This window comes from Delphinus delphis, chromosome 6, assembly GCF_949987515.2.
Source record: "Delphinus delphis chromosome 6, mDelDel1.2, whole genome shotgun sequence".
Classification (NCBI taxonomy): Eukaryota; Metazoa; Chordata; class Mammalia; order Artiodactyla; family Delphinidae; genus Delphinus; species Delphinus delphis.
Window position 1 is genome coordinate 100277322 of NC_082688.1, and position 16939 is coordinate 100294260.

At 48.0% G+C, this 16939-nt stretch overlaps 1 protein-coding gene across 1 annotated transcript in view; it reads right to left on the reverse strand.

The window, feature by feature from the left end:
- LOXL2 (lysyl oxidase like 2) overlaps positions 1-14187 on the reverse strand; it is a 102057-nt gene extending 87870 nt beyond the window's left edge. The window contains exon 1 of the mRNA XM_060013567.1: positions 14051-14187. The gene's annotated coding sequence lies outside the window, so the exon portion shown is untranslated. The remainder of the gene's footprint in view (positions 1-14050) is intronic.
- Positions 14188-16939: the final 2752 nt, after the last annotated feature.

Sequence of the window (16939 nt, forward strand, 5' to 3'; positions counted from 1 at the left end):
AAAATGCCCAATATGACCAACTATTTCCTAGTCAATAACAAAGACATGCATAAGTGGGGGAAAACACATTGTAAAAATTCTACACTATTTGTGCATTTAGCGCTTTTAGCAAAAAGCACTGCTCTGACCAAAAGTTGATCTCCTTACCTCCTCCCATCCACCCACCAACATGACTGTCTGGGGCACAGAACCTCCTAAAACGGGTCTCCCTCAGGCTCCAGCTTTGCGTGACTGGCCTCACCCTTTCTGAGGGCCCTGGTAGGTAGGGAAATGATTCCTTCCGCCCAGCACTTGCTCCACATCTTGTGCTCTGGAGCCCCCAGTCACTGGCCTGCTGACCCAAATGAGAAACATAGCATCAGCAACCATGTGGCTCCCCAGCCAGGAGCAGTGGTCCTGGCTGCAAAAGCCACTTGCTTAGTGTCATAGAACAGTGGAGCGTAGAACTCGGCTGGATTCTTTCACCCAGACAGAATGGTCCCCTTGATGTCTCTGCCAGATGTCAGCATTCAGCTACGGGGTCAGGGGAGGGATGGGGGCTCTCTCCTCCATCAGACCCGCCCCCTGCCGCCTGCCAGGGGATTCCTGCTCGGCCAGCAGGAGTGATGAATGGTCCTCATTCACGGCCCAGAGCACACGGGAGAGGCTACCCCAGCTGTGGTCGGATGCTGCTTCTGGCCGCACACGGAACACATTCCTTTGTGGAGGAAGGCTGTCTTGGGTGGATGGGTTTGGTGCTCAGAGAATGAGGGAAGCGGGTGGAGACAAGGGGGCCCTTCTGAACCACCTCAGACAAGAATGCAGACTCTGACACCATGCTTGGCCAGGGCTGGTCCATTTGACCCCTGGCCAAAGATTCCACCTTGGTCCTGTCTATTTCTGGCCACAGAGTGGGAATGTTCAGGGCATGGTGAAATGGCCAGAGGTAGGCATACAAAACTGAATTTTTTTCAGCCTCCAGAAAGAGACCTTTGTCAGGCATAATTTTTTGTGACCGATTGGGGTTCCCCACAGTCCATCACTGCCTCTGGGTGGAATCTCATTCTGACCAGGCTGTTTCCTGGGGAGGATGAAGGTACAATTTCAAACACTTTAAAATGTGCCACTGGAGACTCTCAGATTGAATGGGAAAGCAAAAGCCAAATAAATATATAGTGTCTATAAGAGACACATCTTTTTTTTAAAAATTTTATTTATTTTAAATTTATTTTTGGCTGTGTTGGGTCTTCGTTGCTGCACGCGGGCTTTCTCTAGTTGCAGTGAGCGGGGGCTACTCTTTGTTGCAGTGCATGGGCTTCTCATTGCGGTGGCTTCTCTTGTTGCGGAGCACGGGCTCTAGGCACGCGGGCTTCAGTGGTTGTGGCATACGGGCTCAGTAGTTGTGACTCGTGGGCTCCAGAGCGCAGGCTCAGTAGTTGTGGTGCACAGGCTTCGTTGCTCCGCAGTATGTGGGATCTTCCCGGACCAGGGCTCGAACCCGTGTCCCCTGCATTGGCAGGTAGATTCTTAACCACTACGCCACCAGGGAAGTCCCCAGGGCCCCCAAGAGACATATCTTATCTCTATAGCTTGTAGCCCATAAAGAAGGGGCAGGGGAAATCCAAAATCAGTGCTACTGCTTGAAGGTAGAGGAAGCAGAGTGAGGTGGATATGCCCATCGGGTTCAAATTAGCCACCCCCCCAAGCCCTAAAAAAAATGCAGCTATGGTTTGACCACAGGATAACATATAGTAATGGAAAGAACATGGTGCTGGCATCTGAGAGTGGTCCCAGGTTCAAATCTGCCTTCTGCAAATACAGAAGGGTCTTAGGGTTTTACAGCAGTGGTCCCCAACATTTTTGGCACCAGGCACCGGTTTCATGGAAGACAATTTTTCCACAGACTGGGGGTGGGGGGGATGATTTCAGGAGGATTCAAGCACATTACATTTATTGTGCACTTTATTTCTATTATTATTACATTGTAATATATAATGAAATAATTATACATCTCACCATAATGCAGAATCAGTGGGAGCCCTGAGCTCGTTTTCACTTGCCACTCACTGATAGGGTTTTGATGTGAGTCTGCAAGCAACTGATTTATTATGGTCTCTGTGCAGTCAGACCTCTCTGCTAATGATAATGTGTATTTGCGGCCGCTCCCCAGCTCTAGCATCACTGCCTCTGCTCCACCTCAGATCATCAGGCATTAGATTCTCATGAGGAGCACGCAACTTAGATCCCTCGCATGTACCGTTCATGGTAGGGCTCGTGCTCCTATGAGAATCTAATGCCACCACTGATCTGACAGGAGGCGGAGCTCAGGCGGTAATGCGAGCCATGGGGAGCGGCTGTAAATACAGATGAAGCTTCTCTCACTCGCCTGCTGTGCGGCCTGGTTCCTAACAGGTACCAGTCGGTGGCCCAGGGGGTGGGGACCCCAGTTTTGGTGGGTTCCATAAAATATATCAAGTGCCCAGGACAGTCAGTGACTGGCTCAGCCGTGTTCAATGAGTGGTAACTATTATAGTTATAAAATCCACAACAACCTGGAAAAATTCCAGGAGGAGTGTCACTTAACCCATCAACCACTCTTTTTTTTTTTTGGCCACACCAGGAGTCTTGTGGGATCCCCAACCAGGGATCGAACCCTAGGCCCCCTGCAATGGAAGCCTGGAGTCCTAACCACTGGCCCACCAGGGAATTCCCACCCATCGACCACTCTTAACACGGCATTTGGGTAACAGGTTTTAACCATCCTCCCACCCCTCCCTGACCCCCAACACATACGCAGTCTCAGACACACTGTTTCTCAGAGCTATCCGTCAGTAGCCAAATTGGTCCAAATTTCTGTGCCACTTTGAAGGTGATATTAAAATTCATAAAAGGCAGGCAGGGGAGGAGAACAGAATTCGGGGCCAGAATGATGTGCAAATTTTTCAAGTAATCCAATCATTGCATTGTCTTATTTCCAGGGGAGGAACTGTAGCTGGGGATGGGGTCACTGCATGCAAATCTCTGGAGGGGGGTGTTGAGGGCTGGTCCAGGCACAGACACTGAGGTAGAGAGGGGCTCAGACAGTTGGGGGTAAGAGAAGCATACGGCGGGGGGGAAGTGGGGGGAGTCCTGGGATGGAGGCAATGTACAAACCAGCTTTTCTTTAAATTTTTTTTTGGCTACGCAGCGTGTCTTGTGGGATCTTAGTTCCCAAACCAGGGATTGAACCTGCAGAGTGGAAGCACAGAATCCTAACCACTGGGACACCAGGGAATTCCCCAAACTAGCCATTCTAAGAGATGGATCCTCAAAACGGCCAAGGAGCTCAGTTCTTAAGTGACATCCTCCCCAAGCCCTCCCTATTTAGCTTCCTTCATGCCTCAGGGAGCGCTAGTCACAGCAGGACTCAACCATGGCTTTAGACACCTTCTGCATCTCCAGAAGCTTCCAGGCCAAGCTCCCTTCCAAGCAATGCAACCTGAACCAACAGGCCTGAGCCCCTTCAATGAGAAATAGACCCCAGGGCCCAGTGAAGGAAGGAGCAGCTGGTACAGAGGCCATGGCCACATCTTTGGCTTGTCTAGAAATGTCTGGTGACCCAGGGGAGGGGGCAGGAGTGCTATACTAAAGTTTGTTAAGAGCCTATGATCTGGGATTCAGCTGTCCATAGAAGCATTGGAAGCCCTTCCAGAAGCCCAGTGAGTGACAGCAGCAGGTAACAACTGTCACCTCACCAAAACTGGCCAGGCTCAGCTCACGATGCCAGCTGGTACTGTGTCAAGATACTGACATCCAGGGGCTTCCCTGGTGGCGCAGTGGTTAAGAATCCGCCTGCCAATGCAGGGGACACGGGTTCGAGCCCCGGTCCGGGAAGATCCCACATGCCGCGGAGCGGCTGGGCCCGTCAGCCATGGCTGCTGAGCCTGCGCTCTAGAACCTTCAAGCCACAACTGCTGAGCCCGTGTGCCACAACTACTGAAGCCGGCGCGCCTAGAGCCCGTGCTCCACAACAAGAGAAGCCACCACAATGAGAAGCCCACGCACCGTAACGAAGAATAGCCCCTGCTCGCTGCAACTAGAGAAAGCCCGCGCGCAGCAAGACCCAACACAGCCAAAAGTAAAAAAAAATAAATAAATTTTTAAAAAAAGATACTGACATCCACAGAGTAGTGGCATATACACAGAGAGCTTCAAGTTCTTGCTTTTACTGAGGAGGCAGACTTTCTCAGCTACGTTTGGAGCTGACCCATGTCACTGGTGCTGATCACAAGCCTTTTCTGGACCTCCTTCTAGAATGATTCTAATATTTTATTGCATCTCCAAACACGGCATGGCTCCCACTGGCAATTACAGGGTGCCTCCACTTTCCTTATCATGACATCCACTAGCTTCAACTCTGTGTTTAAGCATCTACTCATATGTATATATAAAAAATCCTAAGGAATATATTAAAAGACTATTAGAACTGATAAAAGAATTCAGCAAGGTTATAGGATGCCAGATCAATATACAAAGATTAACTGTGTGGACACACCTTCAAAGAACAATCCAAAAATTAAATTAAGAAAATAATGCCATTCACAGTAGCATCAAAAAGAATAAAATACTTAGGAATAAACTTAACAAAAGACATGCAAAATTTATACTCAGTGAATGATAACACATTGTTGAAAGAAATTAAAGAGGATTTAAATAAATTTTTCAAATTCCATGTTCATGGATTGGAAGACTTAATATTGTTAAGATGAGAATACAAATTGATCTACAGATTCATCACAATCCTTACCAGAATCCCAACTGACCTTTCCTTGGAAATTGACAAGCTGATTCTAAAAGTCATACGGAATTGTAAGGGACCCAGAACAGCCAAGACAACTCTGAGAAAGGAGAACAAAGTGGGAGGACTCACACTTCCCGATTTCAAAAGGTGCTACAAAGCAATGGTAATCAAGACAGGGTGATACTGGCGCAAAGATACAGGCATATAGATCAATGGACTAGAACTGAGAGTCCAGTGATAAACTCATATATCTACGATCAATTGATTTGGACAAGGGTACCAAGACCATTCAATGGGGAAAGAATAGTCTTTTCAAAAAATAATGCTGGAGTAACTGCATAGCCACATGTAAAAGAAAGAAGTTGGACCCTTACCTCCCACCATTTACAAAAATTAATTCAAAATGGACCAAAGACCTAAATATAAAAGCTGAAATTTGAAAACTCTTAGAATAAAACACAGCAGTAAATATTCATGACGTTGGGTTTGGCAATGGCTTCTAAGATACGACACCAAAAGCATAGGTAACAAATTGAAAAATACCTATATTGGACTTCATAAAAATTACAAACTTTTTTGCATCAAAAGACACTATCAAGATGCTTCATGAACTAGAGCAGCAGCAGTGGGGGTAGCAGAAAGGGTGTAGTGATCAATTATTTTTTTTATTTTGTTTGCATATCTGTCTCTCTCCTAAGACTGTGAATCCCTTGGAGGGCAGATACGTCTCTGGATCCCCTGAGCCCAGCACAGAATAAATGTTGAGTAAATGTGATGTGAACCGAGAAAAAAAAAATATCAAGAAAGTGAAACGACAACCCACAGATGGGACCAAATATTTGTAAATCGTATATCTGACAAAGGTCTAGTATCCAGGATATATAAAAACCCTTAAAATTCAATAACAAAAGACAAGCAGTCCAATTTAAAAATGGGCATAGGACTTGAATAGACATTTCCCCAAAGAAGACATACAAATAACTGACAAGCGCATGAAAACATGATTGAAATCATTAGTCATTAGGGAAATGCAAATTAAAACCACAATGAGATACCTCTTCACACACACTAGGGTGGCTATAATTTGTTTTTTGAAGTGGGGAAAAGTAGGCTTTGGTGAAGATGTGGAGAAATTGGCAGCCTCATACAGTGCTGGATGGAATATAAAATGGTGCAGCCACTGTGGAAAATAGTTTGGCAGTTCCTCAAAATGTTAAACAAAGTATTATCATATGATCCAGCAATTCCACTCCTACTTATATACCCAAACGGATTGAAACCAAATGTTCAACCAGAAATTTGTACACAAGTATTCATAACAGTGCTGTTCATTATCACCAAAAGGTAGAAACAACCCAGATGTCCACCAACAGTGAACAGATAAACAAAACGTGGTGTATCCTCACAATGGAGTATTATTGGGTCATAAAAAGGAATGCAGTGTGGATACATACCACTACATGGGTGAAACTTCAAAACATCATATGAATTAAAGAAGCGAGACAAAAAAGACCATATATCACATAATTCCTTTATATAAAATAGTCAGGGCTTCCCTGGTGGCGCAGTGGTTGAGAGTCCGCCTGCCGATGCAGGGGACACGGGTTCGTGCCCCGGTCCGGGAAGATCCCACATGCCGCGGAGCGGCTGGGCCCGTGGGCCATGGCCGCTGAGCGTGCGCGTCCGGAGCCTGTGCTCCGCAACGGGAGAGGCCACAACAGTGAGAGGCCCGCGTACCGCAAAAAAAAAAAAAAAATCCAGAATTGGCAATGTAGAGACAGAAAGTAGATGAGTGTCTGTTTAGTGGTGGGAGTAGGGGGAGGGGAGGAGGAAGAGGCAATGGCTGAAGTATACAGGCTTTTCTTTGTGATGGTTGCACATATCTGTGAATATACCAACATCCATTGAATTGAACACTTTAAATGGGTGAACTGTATAGTATGTGAATTATATCTCAAGCTATTAAAAAATAATCTATTTAACTGACACTTCAGTTTAGTAGTATCTACTTACTAAGCATCTGTTACATGGCAAGCATTGTATTAGGCACTGAAATTCAAAGATGAATCTGACATGGGTTCTGCCCTCTAGGAGTTCACGGTATATTTAGAGATGTAAAAAGAGTACAGAAATAGGTACAGAAATAGAACTGGGAAGGCAGTGGTTACAATTAGAGATGAGGAACATTTAGGGAGTTGACACCTGGGCAGGTTTCGAAGGGAAGTAGGAGTTTGACAGGTCGCTCGTGGGGAAGGGAGATCATTCCAGGCAGGTCTGAAATAACACAGGATGTTCTGAGACCCGTGTGGGGTTCAGAGTTGCAAGATGCAAAGTGGAAGGGCTGGCAGAGTGGGTGGGGTGAGGAGAGGTGGAAGAGGTGAGCTTGGAGAAGCAAGCTTAGGGCCATGAGGAGACTTGAATATCATGCCAACAAATGTTGAGTTTTCCTTTTGGGGATGTGGAGCGACGATAGGTAAGTGGGAGGGCAAGGGGGGCAGATTTGTGATTGAAAGTAGGAGTCAGTGAACTACAGCCCTTGGGCCAAATCTGTGAAGTTTTTAGAAATAAACTTTTATTGGAACACAGCCATGCTCATTTCTTGTTGTCTGTGGCTGCTTTCCCACTAAAACAGCCAAGTTGTGGCAAAGATCGTACGGACCCATTAAGTCTGAAATATTGGCTATCTGGCTCTTAGAGAAAAAGTTTACCAACCTCTGCTCTAGAAAGATCCCTGTGCCTATTGGATAAAGGATGGCTTCCCACGGGTTAAGACCAAGGGAAAAGAGTCCAGTTAGGAAACTGGCAACTCTCCAGGCAAAGAAGATGCTGGGGTACCATGACGTTGCAACATCACGACGTTGGGATAACAGATGACATAGGGGGTTGATAGTGGGGTGGGGAGGTGGGTGTGGCTTTGAGAGCCTCCTGAAGAAAAAACACCTGGGGAATATCAATTTAAGAAAATTAACAGTGAAAAGGATAAGAGAACTCATGGCGTTTCACGGACGTCTGAATTTTAGTTTTTTCTTCTTAAATCATTAAAATGGTCCCTAAACCTCACGTTTAGTTGAGTGCTCTCAGACAGACCATCTGAACTCAAGGCAGCTTACAAGTTTTTTAAAAATTATTCTTACAATTTGGTTATGGGCATACTGGAGCAATTCCAGATCACCTGATGGGCTGTCTTCCCCGCTTCGTGTGTTGCTAGAAGCCCAAACTCCACACCACATTCTTTGGCTCTGCTCTGAGGCTGCTGTTGGCACCAGGTAGGCACCATGGAGTTGGTTGCCAGGCATCAGAATATCATTCTTGACTGATGAGTTATTTTTAAATGCACAAGTCAAATATCATGTCTTACTCCTTTTTGTCTCTTACAGAGACTGGCAGAGTGTCTGGCAACTAGAAAGTCACTCATAAATCATTTTAGTTAAGAGAGAGCACCAGGTGGGAAGGGAAGGAGGAAGGAAGGAAAGGAGAGCAGGAAGGCAGGACGTGGCCACAGAAGTTCTCATTCATGGCTTGAAACTTGTGATCCAGGGAGTTCCCTGGTGGCTTAGTGGTTAGGATTCCAGGCTCTCACTGCCATGGCCCAGGTTCAATCCCTAGTCGGGGAACTGAGATCCCACAAGCCGTGTGGCAAGGCCAAAAGAAAAAAAAAAGAAAAAAAGAAAGAAACTCATGATCCAGCAGAAGCTGACCAAAGAGTAGGAGTTCTCCAGGTGGATGCAAACCTCTTCAGCCCAGGGAGAGCCTGGAAGAATAATACTTAGTGGTGATGTCCTAATATAGCTGCAACTGCAAATCGCAAATATGTTGTATTATCTTCCCTAAACATTTTAAGGAAAGAGGTTGCTTAAATCTCACAACTAATCCTGCTGCCTCTCAGATTATAAATTGTGTTTTTCAAAAATCTCTTCTAAACCATCTCACGGTAGACAAAGTGAACATCCACTCCCAAGACCCTGACGTGTAATGGAAGCAGCCCCATGCGGGCATGAAATGTATTTGGAATCTCCTGCTTTGCCTTTAATTCCGTGCCCTCTGGGTAATGTCCTATTCTTGATCTAGGTGCTTGTTACAAGGGTATGTTCATCTTGTAAAAGTTCATTCAGAACAGGTATTTGTACATCTACATTCATAGCAGCGTATTTCCGACAGCCAAAAGTGGAAGCAACCCAAGTGGACAGATGAACGAATAAACAAAATGTGGTACATACACACGATGGGATATCACTCAGCCTTAAAAAGGAAGGAAATTCAGGCACATGCTACAACACGGACAAAGTTGAAGACGACATGTTACGCGCAATAAGCGAGTCACAAAAAGACAGTGTATGATTCCCTTTATGTGAGGTATTTAGAGTTATCAAAATCATTGAGACAGAAAGTAGAATGGGGCTTGCCAAGGTGGTGGGAGAATGGAGGGTCAGCGTTCAGTGGGTGCAGAGTTTCATTTTTGGAAGATGAAAAAATCCTGGAACAGACGGTAGTGATGGTTGCACAACAGTGTGAACGTATGTAACACCACTGAACTGTGCACTTAAAAACGGTTAAAACGGTGAGTGTTATGTTATGTATAGTTCACCACCATAAAACGAAATGAAAGTTCATCCAGTGTCGTATACTTAGGCTTGGTGCTATTTTACTTACGTCTGTTATTCTGGGGAGACGGGTCCTTTAAAAAGGTACTTTACTCAAATTTATATTTGTGTTTGTTTTAGAAGAGTTTTATATCTGTGTTTAGGAAACTATCCGCCTTACTAGGTCATGAGTCATGCAGGCACTCTGGAAAGCTGTGCTATGTTTATCTCGGGACATCCGTAGCGCCCCAGGGACGAGGCTGGAGGTGGGGGGTGTTCATGGACCCAAGTTCAAGAAGAACAAAGAAACGGAGCAAATGAGAGCTGTTCGCAAGTCGTCGACAAAAGTTATCTTCTCATAAGGCATACGCTGTATAGGAAAGTGGCATTATTTTTTCAGAAGATGCTCTTAGCATCATGTTGGCGACGCATCAGAAAAGACATATGGGAGCCATTGCCATGGGACAGCCCTGGGTACCACTGTGTCTGCCTGTCTATCAAGTTCCGACACGAAAAAACTAAAAAGAAAATGTATCATCATTTGCGTACAATATTGTAATACTATAGGTGTTTCAAGTGAAGGGATCAAAAAGCCTTGGGCAAGGAGAACTTATTAACTGTGATCCTAATCACATCCTCATCATCTGCTGACGTCATTCTCACTCTACACCCATATGTACCACACACACTTACCTGGGTATACTCCTTCTGCCAAGGGAAGTGCAAAAGGGTTTTTAAAAGTCTGGATGGACATCTTATCCGAACTGTCACCATCATGCTTTATCACCCTCGAGCAAGTGCCTATTCTGAAAGGCTGGTTCTGGTGCCTAAAGACATCTCTGATGCTGGTGGTGGGGGAAGATGGGCCAGCACACCTGGCTGGGCTGTGCTCCTGGCGGGTCACACACACTTCCTGCAGGAGGACAGCTCGAATGACTAGGATGAGAAGGTCTGAAGACTCGCTTCAACCTAGACAGGGCAGAGACTTAGGAGGTAAGGAGTGCATTGTTGCGGATCTGTCTCTCTGGGCATCGAGTTGGCTTTCCTTTTGCTGGCCCACGATTGCCAGTCCTGCTGGTTCTATGGATCTGGAGCAGGACAGGCTGTGGCTACTTCATCTGAGGCCTCATGGCCCCCGGGTCTGGAGTACAGGAGGGACTGTGTGACACTGACATGCAGACTGACCACAATGCCCTTCTCCAGAGGGAAATGAATAAGTCATTACAAGCTGTCCTTCTGAACCCAGGCAACCCCAGGAGAGGGAAACTATACCTCCTAAAGCTCCCAAAACTGTAAAAGGAAGAAAACCACAGCAGCTGCTGACATGGAATCACCTCGAAATTCTACCCCCATAGAGACAGCCTGTTAGCTGAGGGGGAAGAGAATTCATGGATGCCAGAGGATGGTGTGGTTAAAGGGTAATGCTTTGTCCCTTTGGAGCTCCTACGGTTGAATAATGGGTTTGGAGCAACCAGTTTCTCTCTCCCTAACTGGCTGTTTTGTGGAAGGTCTGTTCATTCGATGTCTATTTCAGGGCAATGAACATGAGAGCAGAAAAATCTAGGCATCAAGAAATAAGAGATTCCTTTTTCCCACACAGCCAGCCAAGAAAGGAGAATTCCAATTCATGAGTCTCATTAATAAGATGTAAAAATGACTTCGTTATCACCCCTTTCCAAAGCAAATAAACACAAGTAGTAAAAATGCTAAAAGTAAAAAGTTCTGGTGTCCTATATCCTCATCAGACAACGGCAGAATAAACAAAGCTGTCCATAAATGAAGAACCTCAGAGGGGAGCCTCTCCTCTGCCATAGAATTTCGGCTGCCTCCAACTAAAGATGCCAGCTGCCAGAATACTTGGGCAATGATCAGCGAGGGGTAATTGTTCTCCGTGAGATTTCTTTCTGAGCCCTTTGTCTCTTGCAGGAATTCCAACTCCAGTCATTTCGCTCACCCTACTTTCAGAACTAGGAGCCAGAGAATGGAGAAGGATGACGGCTCCTACCTCAGAGAGGGCCACCCTGAGTTCTCGAGAGGTGAGTTGCTTTCCTACAGTTTTACAAGAAGCTGGGAAATAAGCCCAGGCTTCCTGACTTTGCAGCTGATTTACCTCCTACACCAAATGGCCAAGTACTCAGTATTTACACTGGGATTTCTGATAGCAGGTGTATAGGACGTGGTAAGCCCAGGATGAAGCCAGAGCCGGGATGAACGCGTCAGAGCACAACTTATGTTCCTTGAGCAGCGCTGAGAAACAGAACCACCACTGCCCAGGACTAAGGATGCTGGGTCAAGTCCTGGCTAGGCCAGTCACCAACTGTGCCATCTGGACAGCTTATCTGTTGGCCAGTCTACTCAACTATAGCGTGCATTCAACAAAACCCACCTCGCTCTTTAGTGGGAAGTTGTAAGAATCAAATAACACGGTGGACAGAAAAGTGGTTTGCAAAGAATAACATACGATGAGCATGAATTATACAAATCAACAGAACTCCGGTCAACTGTAAAAAGACATTTGGGGGAAAATTGGGGGAAAAAATTTGAATTTTTCTGGACTAGGTATTAGATGATACCAAAGAATGATTGTTAATTTTCTTAAGTATATTAACGGCATAATGGTTATTTAATATTTTTAGAGGTCACGCTGAAATATGTAAGAATGAAATGATTTTATGTCTCGGATTTGCTTTAAAATACTTCCCTGAAAAAGAAATAAGAAAGGGGTAGATGAAGCAAGTGTGGCAAAATGTCAATAACTGTTGAAGCTGAGTGAGACGTATATGGGGGCCTTCTCCCTACTATTGTTTATATTTGAAATGTTTCCGAAGAAAAAAATGATGTTTAAATAAACAGTGTAGAATTTTCTAGGACACTAGAAAGCTTCACTAATGGTCACCACCAGCAGCACAGAAAATCTGCCTCATTCACAAGGCCCCTTGTACACTGGTCAGCCAGGGGTCAGAGGACAAGAATTTGGGAAAAGGCCAGGAGAGGCCAGACAAGGAGCCGAGCTGTAAAGGAGATAGATGAAAACATTTTCGTAGCCTCTCCCGTCTGCCATGCACCAAAATGTCAGCCAACCGGTAACATCAAGTGGATGCTTTGTCTTCAGGCTTAAGTTTCCTATTCAACTTTGCCACTTATTGGCTAAGTGGCCTTAGACCAAATCACTTTTTAGCACAAAGTCACGGAGAGGCACACACATGGGTTTGATGCTCACTCCAGGGACAGATACTAGGGACCAGGAAGGGGAACAGGACAAAGGGGGAGCGGGCGAGAGATGAATAATTTAGCTAAGGGAGAGTCCAGGGAGTCAGTCGTTCATCTGGGAACTGACCAGGGAAATGAGCACTTCAACTCCGTCCTAAGCCCCATCCCCGACCATTAAGTACACAATACACCATAAATAACGAAATAATTCCACCAAGGGTGACGAACAGCCTTTTGGGGGTCAGGGACAGACAGGCTAGCGGCGGGGTAGGAGCGGGGCCTGGAGGAGGGGACACGGATTCGAGTCTCCACTTCAGCGCTTTTCCCTTTCCGCAAAAAGAATCCCTTGGACTGATTTGAAGATCTCCGCAGTTCCAAGACTTCAGGGGACGAAATTAATTTGGGGCATGTTTCTGACTTTCATTCCTCTCTCTCCTCTCATCCGGACTCGAGGTTTCCTAGCCAGGAGAAGTTCAGTCCCCTCCCCAGTGGTGTTTCGCAGCGACCCCTCGCCCCACCCTCGCTGATTTTTGGTGGTCTTTCCCGGGGCTGGGTGAGGGATGACGAAGTAGGAATCTCGCCTGTTTCTTCCAATCATTTCTATTCCGGTGCTGATTTACAGCGACACCTCTGGCAGGCAGCTACTCCAGAGAGCTCCAGATGGGGGGTTGGCTGGGCGGCGGGTTGGGGGGGGGCGGGGGCGGCGGAAGCGCGGTGTTCAAAGCGCCTGCGTAAAAGTTGCGGGCACTGAGGGCAGAAGGAGTATCAGCGTTAAGGCCAGGATTAGCCCCGGGGCGATCCTGCGTAGACCATCCGTGGGTTAGCTTGTGCTGGCTCTTTCCTACTCCAGGGCCTCCCCTTGATAATTGGCGGGAGAGGTTTCCTGGTACCCTGACCAGCCAGGAGTGAATACCTCAGGTGCGGACCGCGCCTCTCCGTCCACGGGACTCAGGGCTTTCCTTCGTTCACTAGCCCTCACTCCCCACCCCCACCCCCCAGCCCCGTGCGCTCCACATCCCCAAAGCCACAGCTCCGGAGACACCCCAGTGCGCCCCCGTCCCCCGCGCGCTCCGCATCCTCAAAAGCCAGAACTCCTGGCACCAGCGCAGCCCCCGGTGTCCGTGGCTCCACGGTGCACCCTCCTAGGCACCTAGCACGCACCGGGTCTCGTCTGACTCTGTCCTGTCTGGTCGCAGGCGCCCCTGGCGAGCCAGGAACCGAGCGCCCAGCTCTCGGGGGCGCCCCTGCTGCGTGAGCTCTCCGGATTCAGGCGAGGTGGGGCTGGGTGGGTCCGCCCGAGTCGGGAGCGGGACCCGTTAGCCTGCACGTCCTCGCGTCTCCGAGCAAGGAGCCTTCGCTCTGTGTGCCGCCTCTCAGCTCCCGGGAACCCCAAGCACTGCTGAGAGGCGGCCCGCGGGGAGCGGCGCCTGGAGACCCCACCGGGACCCCCGCTTTCCCGCGAACCGCCGTGGGGAGAGGGAGGCGCAGGCAGCGCTCTTACTTGTCAGCAGGGGTGCGCACTCGTTCGGCTGGGGCCAGGCTCTCCACGACGGCCCCTCTCTGCGCCCGTCGCCGCGGAGCCCCTTTCCCGAGCTGAGGGGGCGAGCCGACTTCTCCGGCCGTTGGAGAAACCGACCTCCAAGTTTAGGAAGCCGCGGGCTGGTGTCGCTCTCCAACCCTTTTCCCGGTACTTTTAACCAGCTTCGGACCGCAAACCCCTCCCCGGACCCACCCCCTTCCCTGAAGGCGGCCACCGCAGCAGGCGCGGCCTCCTGCCCCTTTTGTTGTAATTCGAGAGCCGCAGCTCCCCTGGCCTGAGGGGCTGTGCGGGGGAGGCTGCGTGCCAGCGGCGCAGCCCTTCCCAGGCTTTTCTCGCCCAGGTTTCCGGAGCCTGAGAAGCCAGGGAGAGGGCTTTTCCTCTGGGAGATTCCTCTACACGCCCCCACCCGCCATCCCGCCCCCCCGCCGAGCTCCCGGAATTTAACCCTTCGGTGTTCTTATCCACCAGCCATAGGGCTCGTGCCTAACCCATCTCCGTATCCAGAAAGCCCAGCACTGACTGGCACGTAGTAGACGCTCAATAAAAACTGATGACTGAAAGAGTTCAGATACTTTCATCTACCTCTCCTGGGTTTCTCCTTTACGGGCAAAGCATTTTCCGGAGGTGACTACAAACAGCCCCCTTTCTTCCAGCAGATCGAGCCTCTCTCTCCTCTGAGAATCCGTTTTCTCCTTTGTAAATTAAAGGCTTTGGATTCAGTGACCTCTAAGGTCCTTCCCCACCTGGCAGGGCCAGGGTTAGCAAGCCCTGCGATCAGGGGCCTGAACCCGATACAGCTAAGGGTGCATGTCGTGCAGAAGGACATTCCATGCCTGGCTCTGAGGCTCACACTGGGGGCAAAGTGAGGGGGTCATGCGGGCTGGGGGAGCCCTCTAAGGAGATTCCCAGGGCTTCCTAAGCAAGAGCAAGGTCTGGCTGGGCAGCGTGGTGATCCTCCTCGGGGTCCGTCCTCAGTGCCCTCCTCCCACTCTGCTCCCTTCCAACAAACCAGCAGCTCCAGCCCTGATAGGTGGGGACTCCCAGTCTCAGCCTCCAGCTCAGACTTGTCTCCAAATCTGTGGGCTTGTAAATCCATTGGTCTCTAGGACATTCCCATAGCCACAGCTAACCTAGCGAGCCCCAAACTTGGCACCCCAACCCCTGGGACCCCTCTTCAGCCCTCTTCCCTACCGTCCACACTGAATCAATCCCCTGGTCTGGTGGGCAGTGGAGGGAAGGGCCAGGAGGGAGATGGGTGTGATTCTAAAAGGGCAACAGGAGGGACCCCTGTGGTGTGGAACTGTTCAGTATCTTGACTGTGATGGTGGATACAAGAAGCTACACAGGTGGTACAATTGTATAGAACTTAATATACACAAGCACACTCACACTACACACACACAAAGTAAAACTGAGGAAATCTGAATAAGATCAGAGGATTGCATCGATGTCTCCTTGTGATGTTGTCCTAGAGTTTTGCAAAATGTTGTGGGAAACTGTGCAAAGTGAATGAGGGCTCTCTCTGTATTAGTATTTACAATGACATGTGAACCTACAGTTACCTCAATAAAAATTTCAACTGAAAATAAAAGCTCAAAGTAACTCCAGGGCCCTCAGGATGTGGCCTGAACCGCTTGATACAGCTGACAGGGCCCCCCTCAAGGGCATTTCCAGCCTGCCCGTCTCCCAGCCACACTCTCCCCTCACCCCCATAGATCTTACTAACTGTTCTCCATGACTGTTTCACACCCCAGGGCCTTTGCACATGCCATTCCCTTGCCTGTCTGCTCAGCAACACCTAGTTCTTTGAGATCTCACTTAGCTATCGCAGTGAGCACCCTACGCAGTGCCTGCACACAGCAGATGCTCAATAAATACCAGTGGAACTGAGCTCTCTCCTCTTCCCCCCACACTTTCTCTGATCCCTCTTCTTCTAATCCTACCCTTCCTGTAAAGAATTAACCAATAAGGTATAAAATGAAACACTTTATACATGCTGTTTGGCCTGATTATGAAAATAATGCAACCTCCCTGTGGAACATTCAGAAAATATGAGAAAGTATAATGAAAAAAACTTTCACCCTGGTGTCCTCTCACCCACAGAGAAACGTTTAACATTTTGGACTATTTCTTTCATCATATCTTTTAAAACCAAATTGTGCACAGAATTTTTGTGTCCAGCTTTTTTTTTTTAAACGATATTGTTTTGTGCACATTTTTCAATGTCCTTCTAAATGGCTTTAGACTATTTCAGTCCCTAAAGCGACCACGTTCCATAGTGTCATTTCTCTACTCTTAGACATCAAGGTGTTTACGATTGTTACTAGCGTAAATTACACCAAGACAATATTGAGCAGCTACTATGCGGTTCCTGCTAATTGTTACGAATGAGAAAGCCGAGGCTCAGAGAGGCTAGGTGATTTCCCCAGAGTCACAGAGCTGATAAGTGGTCAGGCTGGGATCACCAAAGGGTACATGACCCCTCTTGCAAGTTTAAGTGGCTGCACACCGGAGGCTTCAACAAGTCCGCTTGTGCTTCACTCACCAACCCACATTCCCAAGAGAAAGTGAGTGTTTGAATCTTGCACAGAGTAGCTCACTGATGCACTTCTGTTGAATTGGACCAGAGACCTGGGAGGCCACTTCAGGAAGGTAGTAGACCCTGGCTCTAGATGAAATATGAAGACTATATGCTTTATGGCTCTAAGTCTGTATGTGCCACCCTCATGTCCCAGGCTCTGTGCTGCCCCACAGGCAGGGCCACCCAACAGATTCTGAGTGCGTTTCTGCAGTCAGAGGACCTGGGTTCCAATCCTGACTCCACCACTTCCTGCCCTGGACGGGTGACTC